The sequence below is a fragment of the Schistocerca americana genome, chromosome 3, assembly GCF_021461395.2.
Source record: "Schistocerca americana isolate TAMUIC-IGC-003095 chromosome 3, iqSchAmer2.1, whole genome shotgun sequence".
NCBI classification, from domain to species: domain Eukaryota; kingdom Metazoa; phylum Arthropoda; class Insecta; order Orthoptera; family Acrididae; genus Schistocerca; species Schistocerca americana.
This window is the reverse complement of record NC_060121.1, coordinates 946,247,350-946,268,254: the sequence shown is the minus strand read 5'-3', so window position 1 is coordinate 946,268,254 and position 20,905 is coordinate 946,247,350. Positions and strand designations below refer to the sequence as shown.

General features: G+C 37.8%; 1 protein-coding gene across 1 annotated transcript in view; it reads right to left on the bottom strand.

Annotated features, from left to right (window-relative positions):
- Positions 1-20,905, bottom strand: part of LOC124607488 (beta-1,3-glucan-binding protein-like) — a 128,483-nt gene that overhangs the window by 12,332 nt on the left and 95,246 nt on the right. The window lies entirely within an intron of this gene.

Genomic DNA, 20,905 nt, shown 5'->3' with positions numbered 1-20,905 from the left:
ACCACCTCATCAGCAAAATCAAACACTTACATTCCTTACATTTGACTTGTGAGAGAAACAGCAACAATCTAAAATATGTAAACTTTTCTCAGAGCGTAACGCAGGGGAAAACACTACTGTTTACCAATTAAAGCACATTTGGATCAATAATGAGTCACCAGGATTAGTAAGGGACAAAGCTGAAGAAACCATCAAGCATGTGGTTAGTGTCACAGGAAACTTCAAATTAATGCTAAACATTTTTTAATTGCCAATGTTACAGTGACATCTACATCTACAAACATGCTCTGAAAGCCATCACACAGTGCATGGCGGAGGGTACCTTGTACCGCAAATAATCATTTCCTTTCCTGTTCTTCTTGCAGATAGAGCAAGGGAAAATCAACTGTCTATATGCTTCCATATGAGCCCTAATTTCTCATACCTTATCTTTGCTGTCCCTATGCAAAATATATGTTGGTGACAGTAGGATCGTTCTGCAGTCAGCTTCAAATGACAGTTCTCTAAACTTTCTCAGTAGGGTTCTTCTTCCCTCCAGGGATTCCCAGTAAGCTTCTGAAGCATATCTGTACTACTTGCACACTAATTGAACCTACTGGTAACATATCTAGCAGCTTGCATCTGAATTGCTTTGACATCTTCTTTCAATCCGACCTGGTGTACACCCCAAACACTCATGCAGTACTCAAGAACAGGTCACCCTAGCATCCCTATGCAGTCTCCTTTACAGATGAATTACACTTTTCTAAAATGCTCCCAACACAGTGAAGCTGACCATATGCCTTCCCTGACACAATCCTTACATGCGTGCTCTATTTCATATCACTTTGCAGTGATATTTAAACAACATGACTGTGCCAAGCAGGACACTACTAATACTGCATGTGAACGTTATGGGTTTGTTTTTCCTACTCATCCACGTTAACTCATATTTTTCTACATTAAGAGCCAGCCGCCATTCATGACATCAACTAGAAATTTTGACTAGGTCATCTTGTATCAACCTACAGTCACTTATTTTTGATATCTTCCTGTACACCACAGCATCATCAGTGAACAACTGCAGATTGCTGCCCACCCTGTCTGCAGATCATTTATATGCATACAAAACAGCAACAGTCCCATCACACTTCCCTGGGGCACTCCTGATGTTACCCCTGTTTCCGATGAACACTCACCATCAAGGACAACATACTGGGTCCTATTACTTAAGAAGTCTTCAAGCCAGTCTCATACCTGGGAGGCTATTCCATATGCATGCACCTTCATTAACAGCTTGCAGTGGGGTACCATGTTGAATGCTTTTCGGAAATCTAGAAATATGGAATCTGCCTGGTACCCTTCATCCATAGTTTGCAGTATATCATGGGTTTCCCATGATGCTTTCTAAAGCCATACTGATTCACAGACATGAGCTATTTGGTCTCTAGGAAATTTATTATATTCGAGTTCAGAATATGTTCAAAGACTCTGCCGTGAACTGGTGTTAAGGATATTGGTCTGTACTTTTGTTGTTATTATATACAGGAGTCAATAGCATTTTTTTCCAGTCACTTGGCACTTTGCACTGGTTGAGAGATGACATAGAGTACTCTTTGTAAAATCAAATTGAGATTTTATCCAAACCTGATGACTTATTTGTTTTCAACTCTTTCAGTTGTTTCTCCATGCCAGGGATGCTTATTACTATGCCATCCACAAAGATTCTATGCAATGGTTGAACGACAGTACGTTTGCATGAGTCTCCTGCATGAACAATTTTTTAAACATGTAATTTAAAACATTGGCCTTCTTTTTGCTGTATTCTACTGGTCAAAAAGTGGCTGCATGGAAGTCTTACATCTGCTTAGTGATTTTATATAGGACCAGAATTTTTTTGGGTTCTCCTCCAGATCTTTAGCCGAGGTATGATGGTGGTAGCTGTTGTATGCTTTGTGCATAGATATTTTCACAGACATAGGAATCTCTACTAATCATTGCCTGTCATCATTTTGTGCCTTCTTTCGAATCAAGAGTACAACAGCCTTTGCTTCCTCAACATTTTCTGAATTTCATTATTAAACCACAGTGGGTCTTCTCCATCCTTATTCCACTTACTAGGCACATACTTCTCCACAGCACAATTTACAATCTGTTCAGACTTCACCCATAACTCATTTGTGCCCATCATTCTCGAACTAAATGATTGCAGTTCATTGCCTAAGTGAGTTGCTAACAACTGCTTATTTGCTCTTTCTAGCAGAAATACTCTTCTAGCCCTCTTGACTGATTTATTAACTTTTGTGACCATGGTCACTATGATGACAACACGCTCACTAATCCCCGTCCCGATACTGACACCATCGATAATGTCCAGCCTGTTTGTAGTTACAATGTACAAGATATTTCCATTGCATGTGGGTTGCCAAACTAGTTGCTCAAAATAGATTTCTGAAAGCATGTTCAGAAGTACTTCACAAGCCTGTCTGTCTGTGACCCCTCCAATGAATCCATACCATCCCACTTTACACTTGGTAGGTTAACATCACCACCAACTAATATTGTATGATCTAGGTATTTATGCACAACTGACACTACTTTCTTTAAATGACCCTAGAACTGCAACAGGAGAGTCAGATAGTTGGTAATAACATTCAACAATTAATTTGGTTTCACCTAGACCTGTTATGTGTGATCAGAAAACTTCACTATCACATCCAATTTTAACCTCAGTACAAACAACCATCCTCTTTTTACAATGTCTAATCTGATAAAAGTGTGAGTTTCTATATGGACAGAAAGCCCAACAGTATGAATCTAAAACTGAAAGCCACATTTATAAAATGTATATAAACAAATGGATCTTGATTAACATTTAAACTGGACTGAGTGAGCATTTTACAATATTTTGAAAGCAAATTGCAAGATCATGCTACACACCATGAACAATGACTTTGGTGCAAAGCAGCTCATGTGCTACAGGAATACACTTTCTGTATGTCCATTCCACAATTAGTTTTGGCATAATCTTGTTGGTAAAAAATAGCCAGAAGATGTAATCATTAAAAAAGTTGCAGGAGAGCTCAGCGCATTAATTTTTGTGAGACCAGATCCCACTGTCATTTATTTTTTGGTACGAAAACCACAGTTAAAACCCTAAATAACTGTATCAAAGGCACATTTATTTGAGAAAACTGTAAAAATGCAACAAAACAAGAATTAATATGTTAAGTATTGCCAACACACATTTAAAAGAAGGAGAAAAAACTATGAAGATAAAAAAAAGTGGGAAAGAAAATTTAGACAAAACCCTGAAGTTTGCTCTCTAATTTGGTACAGATTTATCAATGATAACTTTGTGGTCTGCATTTATGGTCACAAACAACTCTTGCAACAGCTTAACTTCTTTTTCTAATTCAGATTCAGTTGGCTCTTTTCCAAATTGAAGCCATCTTTTGACATTGAACCAACCAGAGTATCTTCATTTTGACAGTTGAAATGCTTCTGCACAGCCTAGATACTGATAGTGAATGTATTTTCTCCAACAATGAATTGCTTAAAATTACTTGCAAATTATTTGTGCACATGTACACATTAGACAATTAATTTTATGATCAAGGACAACTGTATGAAAGATGGAAAATAACAGAAGTAATACTCTGTATATGTGTTTAAGCTTTGTGTATTACATATCTGGCTATGTTTGAAGTATGAATAGGCTACCTTTGACTACATCCATACAATAGACAAAAAATGGAAATAAGCATATGGCATCATTGGCTAGGAGGCTCCTATTTGGGGAAGTTTGGCCGCCAGGTGCAAGTCTTATTTCATTCGATGCCACATTGGGCAACTTGCATGCCAGTGATGACAATGAAATGATGATGAGGACAACACAACACCCAGTCCCCGAGTGGATAAAATCTCCACCAGAGCCAGGAATTGAACCCAAGCCCCCTTGCATAGGAGGTGAGCACGTTACCACCCAGCTAAGCAGGTCGACATACAATAGATATTGACCATGGATGGATAAATACATAAATGTAATGAGTCAAGTTTTATCTGATATAATTATGATACTGTGATAACAGTATACAGTATAACATACTTGCACATCATTAGATAGCAATAGCTAAAATAATAGAACATTTAAATTAGTACAATTACAGTGATTCCAGCATTGTAGGCCATGTCTGAAATTATTACACCAATTAGTATATCAGCTGTCTCTAGTAAGAGCAATAAATTGCATTTTAAGGTATCGTTGTTTTGACAGATATCTGCAACTTTGTTGCAATCATGATTACATGGAGTTAGCATGAACAAAAATCCATAATCCATTATAAGAGGTGAGATGCTAGTATGTGTAATGAGTTAAAGACTACAAATGTACATTACATAAAACATAGTACAGTTAATCCAAGGCTTGTCCTTTTATTGAAACCAATGACAACTTTTTGTCATCTTCTGGCCTGCTAAGCCTAACGAATCTCAGGATTTTCTTTCAGGGTTTACTCCCTCAGCCTTTGAAGATCCCTCTTCACCACAAGGCAGTGGTTCCACCCCTCATTTGCCCTTAGGAGGGAAAGGGCGCCTCCTTCACCAGCTGGGCCATACCAAAGATGTTCTTCTCCATGGTAGCTACCATTAAAGACTTTGCCATATCGCTGGTAAGAGTTGATAATGGTAAGGAAAAATGAGAGGTTTAGGATAGGATAAGAGATAGGCTAATGATAGTTTGTTGTAGGACACACTTCATCTGGCTCCTCATCTTGAAGCAAAGCAAGCACTATATCATGTGTGAGATACAGAGGTGAGTGAGTGCGCCGGGACTTACCCCAGTTCACTGCTAGTAGCGCCACATCACCTTAACGCGTCTGCATGTAGCATGCAAGTATTGCACCACAATTGAATATGAAATTAAAAATCAAAATTATGTTCAAAACTTTGTTAAAATATAGTTTAGTTTTATAATGTTTCAAATATCAAGTCCTAATGTTCTAGACTCAACAGTTTACGTAAAAATGCCGTTTTAAGAGAAAAATAAGTGGCACTAAATAATGAAGCTAAAAAGCCAGAATTTGGTCAGAAGGTGCAGTTAGAGCTCATAAATAAGTGGTGCAGGTTTCCAAAACCATAGAACAAAAGTTAACACTGGAATCTACATTTTTAGGAAAAATCAGAGATGCTAAATAATGGACTTAAAAGCATGAAAATTTGTTTTATGCTTCAGTTCACGCCAAAAATAATAACTGAAAGACCATGTTAAGCTACCTCTTATAGTTTTTGAGTAATTAAATAAAAAACCAATTTTGTAACTAAAATGTGTTCAATTGTTGTTGATTAAGTACCTGTGATTTTAATGATAGAGAATTTTGGTTAAAGTGGCTGATAAAAGATACCAACTGACAGGGCTATATTAAATTTGAGAGTTGTAGTATTAATAACTGCTGACATAAGTTCTAGTAAAGATATAGTTCAGAGGTAATGATCTACCAATAGTTCCACTATAAAAATTCTTGAAGGCAAAGTTTTCATTCTAGCAAGCTGAAACTTTTTCACCGGCTGGAGTGGCCGAGTGGTTCTAGGCGCTTCAATCTGGAGCCGCGCGACCATTACGATCGCAGGTTCGAATCCTGCCTCAGGCATGGATGTGTGTGATGTCCTTAGGTTAGTTAGGTTTAAGTGGTTCTAAGTTCTAGGGGACTGATAGCCTCAGCTGTTAAGTCCCATAGTGCTCAGAGCCATTTTTTGAAATTTTTTGGGGATTGCAAACAACTGAATAAAAATAAAAATTACGAGATTTCTGAAGTAATTTGTAACTATATTTAAGTTTATGTGCCCGAGAAAGTGGTCGTTCGGAAGCTGCTGCAGTATGCACAAAGCTGTAGACAACAGATGTTGCCTCGGCCGTCTGCTCCGGCACCTATATAAATGCAGCCCGAGAGGCAGTAGTAAGGTTCACTTTGCATTCAGCTACTGTAAGATTCATGTCTGTCAAATATCGGATCTCGCTCTGCCTCGGATGACGCCAGAGCCAAACTGTGTCAAAGCACATATTTTGTGGTAAAAACAGATAGTGAATTTGCGAGGACTGTACACCATCCTGGATCATTTAGAATTTGCCAGAGTAACTGTTAGTGTGCCATCCATGAGAATTACAATTCTGCATGGCAAGTGGTGACTTTATTTCCACTTTTATGGTGAGCATTAATTTTGAACATTTATTGCAAATTTTCAGTTGAGTATTTTTAGTCAGGGCGAAAGACAATCTGGTAGGAATGTACCATAGATGTCGCCTCTGAACTGCTAAATGTGCTGTTAGAATAGAAAGACTTGCTTTCAATTGCCAATAGTGAATTTCCAAGTGTTGTATGTTAGAAACTTTATGCAATATAATTTTGATTGGCACTTCATACTTTTATTTAAAATCATAGTCCTGATCCCGCAAGGAAATGAGAGAATAGAAACTTTTTTTCTTGGACCAGAATGTGGCTGTGCAGACTGGAAACTAAGGTCAGTATGTTTCCCTTTGCTTTCTGACTGGCCACAAAATTAGTTGCCAGGCTCGCATGAGGAAAACAATGAACAAACAAATTAACAAACATTACCCGCTGCCCCACAATCTCTTAGTGAAGAATAGATTTTTCTAGAAACAAGATAACCATAAGGTTACTAGATATGGCTGGGATGGCAAATCTAAAACAATTATAGACTATATATTAACAGACAAATTAATTGGAGGAAAAGTAAGGGACACTAAAGTCATACCAAGTGAGAACTTGGATAGTGATCACAGGTTACTAGTAGCTGAGCTATATTATAAGATGAAAAGTTTGAATGCTGTACAAAGAATGGCAAAAATTAAGGAGTGGAAATTGAAAGAAGAAGAAAATAAGAAAAGTTTCCATAATCTAGTATCACAAAAATTGCCATAAACCAAAAGGAGTAGTGTAGAGGAAGAGTGGAACCTATTTAAAACATCAATAGTTAAGAGTGCTGTGCAGATATGTGGCAAAACAATGGCTAGAGTGAAAGACAAAGAAATCAGTTGGTGGAACAATACAGTAAAAGACACAATTAAAAAACGTAATATGGCAAAGAAAAACATGGAGTTTGGAAAAAAGAAATCAGAACCAGGGGCTGGTGCCAAAAGAGGAACACAAGGTGACAACGCTGGAGACAGAATACCAACAAAAGAAACTCCAAGCAAAGAGAATTGTAAAAGAAGAAAAGGAGAAGAGTTGGGAAATATTCACCCAGAGACTAGAGTAGGATAGCAAAAGGAACCAAAAATTGCTATACGAGTTATTGAAAAGTAAAAGATCTGAAAGAGAAGACATAAAAGCGATTGAAACAGATGATGGGGGTATTATCAGAGACATGGAAGGTATCAGAGAAGAGATGAATAATTATTTTGAAATATTATTGAATGGGGAAGGTGCACAAGAAAGTGACACCAAAGTCATTGAATTAGAGGAGGAGGAGGATCAATCTTTTGGTTAGAAACTGAGAATTCCCTGAAACAGATGAAAAGTGGGAAGGCAGCTACAGTAGATGAGCTGACAGCGGATATGATTAAAGGCGCAGGAGTCCGTGGAGTACAATGGTTACACTGGGTGCCAGAGGTGATATGGAAAGAAAACAAACTGCTGGATGAATGGAAAAAAGGAATTATAATACCATTGTTCAAGAAAGGTAGTAGAAAGAACTGCACCAACTACAGAGGAATCACACTGTTATTACACTGCCTTAAGAGAATGAAAAAGATCATAGAAAAAAGACTGTGGAAAATTCTAGAACACCAATTAGAGGAATGACAATATGGGTTCAGAAGTAATAGGGAAAGAATAAATCTCATTTTCACCCTCCATCAATTAATGGAGAAGTATTGGGAAAAAGGAAAGGACTTGATAGTAGTATTTGTGGATTGGGAAAAAGCATATGACAGTGTACCAAGGGATAAAATACAGGAATGCTTGAGGAAACATAAAGTTCCTGATTCATTAATTAAAAAAGTCCAGATGCTGTATGATAGTTGTGAGAGCAGTATACAAGTAGGAGGTGGAAGATCAAAATGGTTTAAGACAAAGAGAGGTGTTCAGCAAGGCAGTTCGCTCTCCCCTTTACTTTCCATTACACTTATGGACACAATCATGAATGAAATCAAGGAAGAAGAAAATAAAGATCTCAATGCTTTTGTTTTTGTTGATGACATCACCATTTGGGGAGAGAAGGAAATGGAGGTTCAGAGGAGACTAGATTACAGGAACACAAAATTTTAAAAATTCAAGTTAATTGTGAGTAGGAACAAGACAGTGGCAATGAAGATGAGCAGGACACCCACATCTTGTAACATCATACTGGAGGGGGAGAAGGTTGAATGCGTGAAAAGCATCAATTATATGGGTAGCTTCATATCACTCGATGGAAGTTCCAGACTATAAGTCTTAAACAGAATAACAAAAGGAGCTATCTTCTTCCACTAAGTGCAAAATCTGATTTGGGGCAAGGAAGTCCCTTTAAGAGCCAAACAGACCATGTATAAAACTTATCTCCTGCCAATCATGATGTGTAGTCTAGAGGCCCGTGTCATAAATAAGAGAGAAGAGAGTCAAACACAAGCATGTGAAATGAAGTTCCTTAGGTCAGCTCTAAAAAAAACTAGGAGAAACAGAGTCAGGAATGATTATGTAAGGAGAGACCTGCAGGTGACATTGACTACAGAGGAGAGGATGAGTGCTTTGAGACTGAAGTGGTTCGATCATTTGAAGTGAATGCACCTGACTCGAACTCCATGCCAGTATTTGGAGATTCAGTTACCAGGAAGAAGACCAATTGGGCAGCCTAGAAAGAGATGGACAGACCAGGTTAAGGAAGATCTTAAGAGGAGAGGAGTAACATGGGATGTAGTGGACCGGGAAAAGCTATACCAAGACAGAAACCAATGGAGGCATATCATTCACCAAGTTCCTACCCAACTCGCTGGAGGGAAATCCTGATGACACATTTTTTCATCCATGGGATGAGTTTTTTGATTCCTGTGTCATAGACGTCTCCAAAAAGTGTTTTACCTGGAGGTTTTCCTTCAATTTAGTATACAGATGATAGTCATAAGCTGCAAGATTGGGGCTGTGAGTGGGGTGACAAAACATCCGAACCAAATGAAGTCAACAACTCTTGTGTCACTTGAGTGGTGTGCAGATGTGCATTGTCATGGAGGAGACAGACTCCGGTTGTTAGTATCCCATGACATTTGTTTTGCATGGCTCTGCAAAGTTTCTCTATGGTCTCACAATATTTTGCATCAATTATTGTTTCACCTCTTTCCAAAAAATCAATGAGCAGAACTCCTTTTCTGTCCCAAGACACTGACACCATGATTTTCCTTGCTGTTAGCTGAGTTTTGAATTTTTTGGGTGAAGAAGAATGAGTATGGTGCCACTGCTTTGATTGTTGTTTGCTATCTGGAGTATGGCGATAAGCCTAAGTTTTATCTCCTGTCATTATAAAGTTGAGAAAAGCTTCACCTTCAGTATCAAAGTGGTCAAGAAAATTGCAAGTGGCATTCACTCTGTTACTTGTGTGTGCTTCGGTAAGCATCCTTGGCATCCATCATACACACAACTTGCAATAAAGTAGTTGATCAGTTATGATTTCATGACCAGCAGTTTGTGAAATGCTTGGACAAACTGTATGCAGGTCATCAATTGTCGAATGGCAATCAGAGAGAAGACCTTCAATTTTCTGCACCACATCACCTATCACAACAGATGACCTTCCGCTTCTGCCCTCCTCATGAATTTCCATCGTTCCAAAATGCAAATTCCATACCAATTTCATCACATGCTGCCTTGACATTACATCCTCTCAATAAGCTGAAACAATTTCACAACGAATCACAGCAGCATTTATGCCTTAGCATCTAGGTAGCGAATTACAGCGTGAACTTCATACTTGGCAGGAGCCAGAATGAGAATACTCATTTCTAGCAGTCACCACAACACTAATCAATGAGATACTGATCGTTGGGAATGCCTGTTTCTTCTGCTGCCTTCCCAGTGCATGACAATGGTGCCAACATCCCTCATGAACATTCAATGCTAAAGCTACATGCCTCATAACCTTAGTTTCCAGATAACCCTCATGTATAAACCTTCAGTGTTGTTTGACAATGAATTAAATGTTTTAATAGTGGAATGCTGTACATCTTTCTGTGCCTGAGTTAGATTTTTGAGATCACAGTGGAGATCAGCCTTATTTCTTTTATTGTGATCATGGTACATTTAATTGCTTTTAAGGTGCACAGGATTGTTAATAATGAAGCTCATAATGGATTAAATATATTGGGAAAGTGTAGTAAGTGTCCCAAGTTTCTTAAGGAGATCAAGGCAGGAACCATATAATTTGAACAAAAATCAGGCAACAGAAAATCCAAGATGTAATGTAACAATATTATGAGAAGGAAAGTTGTGAGAGGCTTTTTGTTGTGCCTATCTGTGACTCAGCATCTCCACTACATGGTGAGTAACAACTTTCCTTCTCATAATATTGTTATAATTTGGACACATTTTTCTGCAGAAAGAGGGAAGAGCCCAAAGTAAGTGAACTTTGTGATACTGGTATGTCAATACATGAGATAGTCCTTGTGGCAAAAATACTCAAGAACAATGTTTTTGTAGCCTGGAGTATAGGATGTTCCCAGCTAAACTGATATTTATGCAGGGAGCTAAGATTTTGATGCAGTGTACCCTTTTTAATTGCTGACTGTCTTGTACAGTAGGTATCTCCTGTGGGAATTCGAGTTCCAAACTGAACTGGATATAATTAATTTTGCTCCGGCTTACAGACAGTGAATTTATTTTGAACCAGGTTAAGAGTTAGTAATTTATTGACATCAGCCTCTAGACTAGTGAACTGTCCATTTTTTATCACAATTCTTGTATCATCAGAAAATGTACTGAACTTGCATGTTTTGTATGACACAGGTAGCTCATTTATATATTTGAGAAGTAGCAACAGACCAAGGACAGATCTCTTGGGGACTATGAGGAGTACTGTGCCCAGTCAGACTTTACCTCCTCTCCTGTTTTGCTGCTTTCATTCAAAACTTCCTTATGCTTCCTGTCTTGGAGGGAGAATTTTAGTCAGTTTCCTACCATCCTTCTATTGTCGTAGTGGTATGTTTTGTTGAGACATATTTTGTGATCCACATATACATCTACATCTATATTCTGCAAATCACTGTGAGGTGCATGGAAGAGGGTAAAGCCCACTGTACCAGTTACTATGGTCTTTTTCTGTTCCTTTCACTTCTGGAGCACAGGAAGAATTATTGTTTGAAAGCCACTGTGTGTGCAGTAAATAATCTAATCTTATCCTCAAGATCACTGTGTGAATGATATGTAGGGGATTGTAGTATATTCCTAGAGTCATCATTTGAAACCGATTGTTGAAACTTTGTTAGTAGACTTCTCATGAGAGCTTATATCTATCTTTGAGATTCTTACAGTTCAGTTCCTTCAGTAGCTTTGTGACACTCTTCCATGGATCACAAAAACCAGTGACCATTCATACTGCACTTCTCTGTATATGTTCAATATCCCCTTTTGGTCCTACCTGGTATAGGTCCCACACACTTGAGCAATATTTCAGAACTGGACACACAAGTGATTTATGAGCAATCTCCTTTGTAGACTGGTGGCAGTTCCTCAGGATACTGCTAAGAAATTGAAGTCTACCACCTGCTTTACCCATTACTAAGCCTATGTGCTCATTCCATTTCATATCCATGCAAAGTGTTGCATCCAGGTATTTGTATAAGACGGACATTTTGAAGAGTGACTCAATGACATTATAGTAATAGGATACTAGGTTTTTTTTCATTTTGTGAAAAGCACAATTTTACATTTCTGAACATTTAAAGCAAGTTGCAAATTTTTGCATCACATTGAAATCTTATTGAGATCTGACTGAATACTTATGCAGCTTCTTTCAGACAGTACTTCATTATAGAGAACTGAATCATCTGTAAAAGGTCTGGGGTTACTGTTAATATTGTCTGCAAGATCATTAATATACAGCATGAACAGCAAGGGCCCCAACACACTTCCCTGGGGCACACCTGAAGTTACTTCTACATGTGAAGATGACTCTCCATCCAAGGTAATGTGCTGCATGCTCCCTACCAAAAAGTCCTCAGTCCAGTCACAAATTTCACTTGATACCCCATATGATCATCTTTCAACAATAAGAGTAGATGGAGTACTGAGTAAAATGCTTTTCAGAAATCAAGAAATACTGCATCTACCTGACTGCCTTGATCTAAGGTTATGTCACGTGAGAAAAGTGTGAATCAGGTTCCATGTGATACATGTTTTCAGAACCCACACTGGTTGGCATTGAGGAGATCATACTGCTCAAGGTACCTCATTATGTTTGAGATCAGAATATGTTGTAAGATTCTACAACAAACTGATGTGATGGATATTGGACTGTACTTTATTGGGGATCACTTATACTACCATTCTTGTAGGCAGGTGTGACCTATGCTTTTTCCCAAGAACTGGGCATGGTTTTTTATTCAAGAGATCTACGATAGATTATAACAGTGTTATGAAAAGGATAGTTGCTACTCACCATATAGTGGAGATGCTGAGAGTTGCAGATAGGCACAACAAAAAGACTGTCACAAAGTAAACTTTCAGCCAACAAGACCTTTGTGTGTGTGTGTGTGTGTGTGTGTGTGTGTGTGTGTGTGTGTGATCTATTTTTGACAAAGGCTGTGTTGGCTGAAAGATTACTTTGTGACAATCTTTTTGTTGCACCCATCTGTGACTCAGTGTCTCCACTATATGGTGAGTTGCAACTATCCTTTTCATATATTGTTACATTTTGTCCTGTATTTTCCATTGCATGATAGATTATAATTAGAAGAGAGTCTATCTCACCACAATATCAGTATAGAATTTGAAAGGGATTCCATTAGGGCATGGAACTGTTCAATTTTAATGATTTTAGCTGCTTCTCAACACCACTGACACTAATGCTTATTTCACTCATCTTTTCAGTGGTACAAGGACTAAATTGGGGCAATTCTGTGTTTTCCTTTGCAAAGGAACATTTGAAAATAAAGTTTAGCATTTCAGCTTTTCCTTTACCACGTTCAATTTCAGTTCCTATATCATTCACTAGGGACTGGTCACTAACTTCGATGCCACTAACAGCTTTTACATATGAACAGAATCTCTTTGGGGTTTGTGAAATATCATTTGACAATATTCCACTATGGTAGTCATTGAAGGCATCATGTGTTGCTCTCTTAACAGCCAAATATGTTTCGTTGAGCATCTCTCTATCTACAGCCCTGCACTTTGTTTTACACCAATTATGCAGTAATCTCTGTTTCTGTAGAAGTTCTTTAAAGTGATTGTATACAAAGGAAGTTCCCTCCCATTATGAATTGTTCAACTGGGTACATATCTATCCAGTACATGGTCAATTATTCTTTTAAACTTGAGCCATAGTTCCTCTACATGGTTCTGGTCTGTGCTGAAAGTTTCGAGTTCCACACTAAGATATGACACTACTGATTTTTTATCTTGCTTAATGAACAGATATATCTTTCTGCTTGTTTTAGTTTCCTTTGTACTTTGTTAATCATTGTTGTCACAACCACAACTTGGTCACTGATACCAGTTTCAATGTGGACATCCTCAAAAAGATCAGGTCTATTTGTTTCCATTAGAGTCAACACATTTTCATTATGAGTCGGGTTACTAACTATCTGTTGTAGGTAGTTATCACAGAAGGCATTTAGTAATGCTTCACAAGATGTCTTATCATGCCTACCACTAACAAAAGTGTAATTTTCACAATTAATTGTTGGATAATTAAAGTCTCCACTGGTGATCACAGTATGATTGGGGAACGTACTAGTGAACTGAGGTTTCCTCCAAAGTTTTTGGTTACATCAGGGGGTGAGTCTCGTGGGCAATAGAAGGATTCAGTTATCATTTTATGCCCACCTCTGATGCTGAGTCTTGCCCAAACAATCTCACCTTCAGCTTCAGTTTCTATGTCAGTAAATTTGAGTGTCTTGTCTACTATGACAAATACACCACCTCTATTTCCGTTTTGGCTATCATTTCGATATTCACTTAAATTTTCCCCAAAAATCTCACTACTGTCAATTTCATGTTTCAATCAGCTTTCTGTACCCAGTATTATGTGAGTCTACCTGCTTTTCATGTGCATGTAGTTGAAACCCTTGGGAAGATCACAAAATATTTCACCTGGCTTTATCTTTTAATCTAGGGATTCCAGTACATCTTTCTTGAAAGAAAATACAACTTCAATTATGGGTATACCTTTTTGGAAACCTAACTGTCTTTCACAGAGCTGCCTCACAATTCTGTAATACAATAGATTAGATTAGATTAGATTAATACTTGTTCCATTAATCACGAATACGACACTTTGTAATGATGTGGAACATGTCAGGTTAATAAAAGATGTCTGTACAAGATATTACATTACACAAAATATTGCATGACACTAATGTTTAAGTTGTTTTTTTCCCTTAATTTATATCTAAAAATTCAGCCAATGAGTAGAAGGAGTTGTCATCTAGAAATTCTTTTAATTTATTTTTAAATGTTAGTTGGCTATCTGTCAGGCTTTTGATGGTGTTTGGTAGATGACCAAAGACTTTTGTGGCAGCATAATTTACCCCTTTCTGTGCCAAAGTCAGATTTAACCCTGCATAGTGAAGATCATCCTTTCTCCTGGTGTTATAGCTATACACACTGCTATTACTTTTGAACTGAGTTGGATTATTAACAACAAATTTTATAAGTGAATATATATATATTGTGAGGTTACTGTGAGGATCCCTAGATCCTTAAATAGATGTCTGCAGGATGACTGTGGGTGGGCTCCAGCAATTATTCTGATTACACATTTTTGAGCAATGAATACTTTTCTACTCAACGATGAATTACCCCAGAATATGATGCCATACAAAAGCAGTGAATGAAAGTAGGCATAGTAAGCTAATTTACTGAGATTCTTATCACCAAAATTTGCAATAACCCTAATAGCATATGTAGCTGAACTCAGACGTTTCAGCAAACCATCAATATGTTGCTTCCAGTTTAACCTCTCATCAACGGAAACACCTAAAAATTTTGAATATTCTGCCTTAGCTACAGACTTCTGTTCAAAGTCTATGTTTATTACTGGAGTTGTTCCATTTACTGTACGGAACTGTATATACTGTGTTTTATCAAAATTTAAAGAGAGTCCATTTGCTGAGAACCACTTAATAATTTTGTGAAAAACATCATTTACAATTACATCACTTAGTTCTTGGTTTTTGGATGTTATTACTATACTTGTATCATCAGCAAAAAGAACTAACTTTGCATCTTCATCAATGCGGAATGGTAAGTCATTAATGTATATCAAGAACAGTAAAGGACCTATGACCGAACCCTGTGGGACCCCGTACTTGATAGCCCCCCAGTTTGAGGAATCAGCTGTTGTTTTAACATTACATGAACCGCTTATTTAGACTTTCTGCATTCTTACAGTTAAGTATGAATTAAACCATTTGTGCACTGCCCCCCCTCAAACCATAATGATTTAGCTTATCTAAAAGAATTCCATGATTTACACAATCAATGGCCTTTGAGAGCTCACAAAAAATACCAATGGGTGATGTCCAGTTATTCAGAGCATTTAATATTTGATCAGTGAAAGCGTATATAGCGTTTTCTGTTGAAAAGCCTGTCTGAAAACCAAACTGACGTTTTGTTAGTACTTCATTTTTACAAATATGGGAGGCTACTCTTGGATACATTACTTTCTCAAAAATTTTTGATAGAGCTGTCAGAAGAGAGATTGGGCAGTAGTTGTTGACATCCGACGTATCCCCCTTTTTATGCAATGGTTTTACAATGGCGTATTTCAGTCTATCGGGGAATGTGATCAAGAGAGGTGGGACAGTAGTTCATGACTTGTGTTGTTCCCCTTTTTTGTAAAGAGGCTTCACTAAAGCTTTATTCAATCTGGGAAGGCACCCAGAGACACAGAGGCATAAAATATATGGTGATTCTTATTAACATTAAAAAGCCCTGAAGCAATGTAGGTGACACTGAGACAATTAATTTAATATAAGACACATGGGCCCATAAATGTTGGGAAATATGCGAAATGTGAATGACAAATGTTGAACATGTGCCAGGTGACATACCTCACAGAATGTGCAGTGGTTGAGCTTATTGGTCTGACACACCTAATCATCCCAACCCATCTTAAGTATTAACATTGGTGTGTCTCCAGGCCCATGTCAATTGCATGGCAGAAACTTTTTTTCTTTCTTTTTTTTTCTTTGGCTTAGACATTTATGTGTTTACTTTGAGGTAATATTTATTCTTTCATTTACCAGTTTTGCAGCCTTGCTGATTTATTGTAAAGTACAATACAACAAAAACCTAGTATACTGTCTCACAAGCAAATGAGTAAAAGCTTTCGAATGGCATTGCTACTACCAAATGACCCAAGTTTTATTTACTAAATAAAGTCTGTTAAAAAAAGGTAATAACTTCTACTTTTACAACAGATTACATTTACAAAAGGTGTTCAAAAAGAGAGTAGCATAGCACAGCAAAGTACAGAATTGCCACCTACCAGCAGGAATAGGATCAATAAGCCCAATCACTGCACGTTCAGTGAGGTATGTCATCTGGTGATGTCAGATGTCCAGCACCTGTCATCCACTCTTTGGGTATTTCCCAACATTTGTGAGCCCAATATGTCTTATATTAAGTTACTTACATCAGTGTCATCTACAATCAGTTAGGGTGTTTAAACATTAATGAGAATCACCCTGTATAAGGACCAAAACTTAGCATAAATGATCTGAATAGGCTTTTAGAAGTTTAATGGAATATTATCTATAACTGACAATCTTCTGATTTTTAAAGAGGCAATGGTTTTCTTTAATTCATTTCTAGTTAAAGGGGTACATTTCTCTCTCTTACAGGATTAGGAAAAAATTATTACAGTATTTCCACAGCACTTTATAAGGATCCCTTGCAGCCTAATTGTTAAGTAGTAGTGGAAATGACCACTGAAGATTTTTTGCTATTACATCTTGGTTGCTTATATTTTTATCATCAATATTTAAGAGAAAGTCTTTGGTTTTACTCAGACAGTTGGCACTTTGTCTCATTCCTTATCAGCCTCACACTCTTTTGATTTTATGACAAGGTTGGTCGATTTTGGGTCTCAGATGTAATCTTTTCAACTGCTTGATTACTTTGATTAATATTTTAAAGTACTTTTTATAATGATTTATTTGGGTAGGGGTGCCTGAATTTTTTGCTGTTGTGTACAAATCTCATTTTTGTTTGCAAGATATCCTTATCCACTTTATGATCCGTGGCTTTTTTGTGATTCCTTTGGGTCAGTTCCTGTAAACTATTTTTGGAAAGGAATCTTCAAATATTGCCATAATTTCAGTGCTCAACATGTTATATTTAGAACTGACATCTTTTTTACAATAGATGTGCCTCCAGTTTAGATCTCTGAGGCATGATTTAAAGGTCTCAATCATTTCTTCACTTCTTGGTCTGATTACCTTCTGTTAGGGTTCAGTTTTATTCTGGAAACTATTCACATTATTAAAATTAATTCTCTGACTATCAACAACAGAGAAACCATTTAGTATTTTACCCATAATGACACTGCTCACTTTCCCTTGGTCTGCAAAAATTTTTTCAGTTAGGGTGGTTGAATTTGGAGTTAATCTGGTAGGAAAGTTGACCGCTGGGATGAGGTTGTAGGTATATATCTAATTTTAAAGGCCTGTCTTCACAGTGCGGCGTATTAGAAAACTGATATTAATATTGTATTATATATTGAACTATATACTGAAATCTCCATATTCTATGACATCTACTTTACATTTAAACAGGTCATTAAAAGTAAGTTAAGGAGCTTTGAAAAGAGGTGAAGGTCCCCTGAAGGTGTCCTATATACAGGGTGTATCAAAAAGAATAATTTGGTTTGGCATGTCTATATTTCTGAAACTAATAAACGTATACAATGAATTTTATATTTTGATGAATGGGAAACTCAAAAAGTGTTAGTTTTTTCATACCTTTCCATAGGTCTTTAATATACCGCTATTGAGATGCACTGCATATGTCAATACAGTATTCAGATTGTTCCCACAATGCAGTGAGCATGTCTTGTGTTACAGTTTCCACAGCTGCTATTATGCGATGTCTCAGTTCATTCATTGTTGTTGGTAATGGAGGCACATAAACAGAATCCCACAAGAGCCCACAAAAAATAATCACATACAGTCAGGTCCAGTGACCTTGGAGGCTAGTAATGTAAGGCTGGATCATTTGGTCCAGTGCGACCGTCCATCGTTCAGTAATCCTTTGATTTAAAAATTCCCGCACTTCCAGATGACAGTGTGGCAGTGCCCCCTCCTGCTGGTAAATAAAGTCATTCAAATCAGTCTCCAACTTTGGGAAAAGAAAGTTCTCAAGGATATCGAGATATGTGCTTCCTGTAACAGTGTTCTCAGCAAAGAAAAATGGATCATACACCGTTTTCCGTGAAACTGCGCAAAACACATTAAATTTTGGAGAGTCCCCCTCATGATGTACAACTTCATGTGGTTGTACCATATCACATATTCTCACTTTATGATGGTCCACCTTTCCATTTAAATGGAATGTTGCCAAAAACACAATTACAGTACACCAAACCTTCGTGAAGAGCTTGCAGTAGTTAAATTTTGTATGTCAATGCAACACACACCAGATGGACATTGGGGGCATGTTGAGCTGTTGAGCTGCATGGCAAATGGATTCTTGTGGATTCCTTGAGAAACTATGGTGGATGCGTTCAACACCCGTGTCAGATACTCGGGAACGGCCCAGTGATTTGCCTTTACACAAATAACCTGTTTCTCACAAGTGTTCATGGCATTGTCTAATGCTCTGTGCTGTAGGAGGATCCACACCATTCCTAGTATGAAAATCATACTAAACAGTTATTAATGACCCACACCACGCAAAATGTAAAACTTGAGAGATTGCCCTTTCCAACAGTAAATTTCTCATGCACATACACTATGTGATCAAAAGTATCTGGGCACCTGGCTGAAAATGACTTACAAGTGGTGCCTTCCATTGGTAGTGCTGGAATTCAATATGCTGTTGGCCCACCATTTGCCTTGATTACAGCTTCCACTCTTGCATGCGTATGTTCAATCAGGTGCTGGAAGACAACCCATTTTTCAAGGAGTGCTGCACTGAGGAGAGGTATCAATATCGGTCGATGAGGCCTGGCATGAAGTCAGCATTCCAAAACATACCAAAGGTGTTCTATAGGATTCTGGTCAGGACTCTGTGTAGGCTAGTCCATTACAGGAATGTTATTGTCATGTAACCATTCTGCCACAGGCCATGCATTATGAACAGGTGCTCGATTGTGTAGAAAGATGCAACTGCCATCCCCAAATTGCTCTTCAACGGTGGGAAGGAAGAAAGTGCTTAAAACATCAACGTAGGCCGGTGCTGCGATAGTGCCATCCAAAACAATGAGGGGTGCAAGCCCCTCCATGAAAAACACAACCACACCATAACACACCGCCTCCGAATTTTGCTGTTGGCACTACACATACTGGCAGATGACATTCAGTGGGAATTCACCATACCCACACCCTGCCATCGGATTGCCACATTGTGTACTGTGATTCGTCACTCCATACAACATTTTTCCACTGTTCAGTTGTCCAATGTTTATGCTCTTTACACCAAGTGAAGCATCGTTTATGATTTACCAGCATGATGTGTGGCTTACGAGTAGCTGCTCGACCGTGAAATCCAAGTTTTCTCACCTCCCACCTAATTTTCATAGTACTTGCAGTGGATCCTGATGCAGTTTGGAATTCCTGTATGATGGTCTGGATAGATGTCTGCCTATTACACATTACAACACTCTTCAACTGTTGGCGGTCTCTGTCAGTCAACAGACGAGGTTGTCATGTATGCTTTTGTGCTGTATGTTTCCCTTCACATTTCCACTTCACTAACACATCAGAAATGATAGACCTAGGGATGTTTAGGAGTGTGGAAATCTCGCATATGACACAAGTGACACCCAATCACCTGACCACGTTCAAAGTCTGTGAGTTCCGTGAAGCACCCCATTCTGCTCTCTCATGATGCCTAAGGACTACTGAGGTCACTGATATGGAGTATCTGGCAGTAGGTGGAAGTAAAATGCACTTAATACAGAAAAAAATATGTTTTTGGAGGTGTCCAGATACTTTTGATAGTGTATCTCAAATAACATAATAGTTATGATTTCTTTAAACTGGATAATTCTTTTTGATACACCGTGTATTGTTACCATTAACAAAGTAGAATTATCTGCAGACAGTTAAGTGACACATACTTCAAACGGTTGTTTTAAACAGAAGTTACGTTACACTTGGCACATGACTTTGATTTTGTGCCATGAATAAAGTGTTCTTTACTTCCACATGGGAACCTCAATACTACCACATGTAACACCCAGACATGACTTAATAGTAATGGTGAAGGCCACAACACTTCTCACATCATTGAGAAGTTAAGTATAGTTTAAAGATAGACTGTAAACAATCTGTGGCCCAGCCACGAATGGATCCTGTGAACTCTCCGTTTCCAGGCATTAACACTAGATTATCAGGCCTGACAGCATGTAACTGTAGAGTCAGTGACATAATGTGTTGTATTTGTAAACCAGTTCAAGCATTCCATATCACATAAATATATAGTGAATGTGATCAATGAAACACTTAATGCAGTAATTTTACAAGTTAGGAATGAAATATACTTGAAGCCAATATGTATTT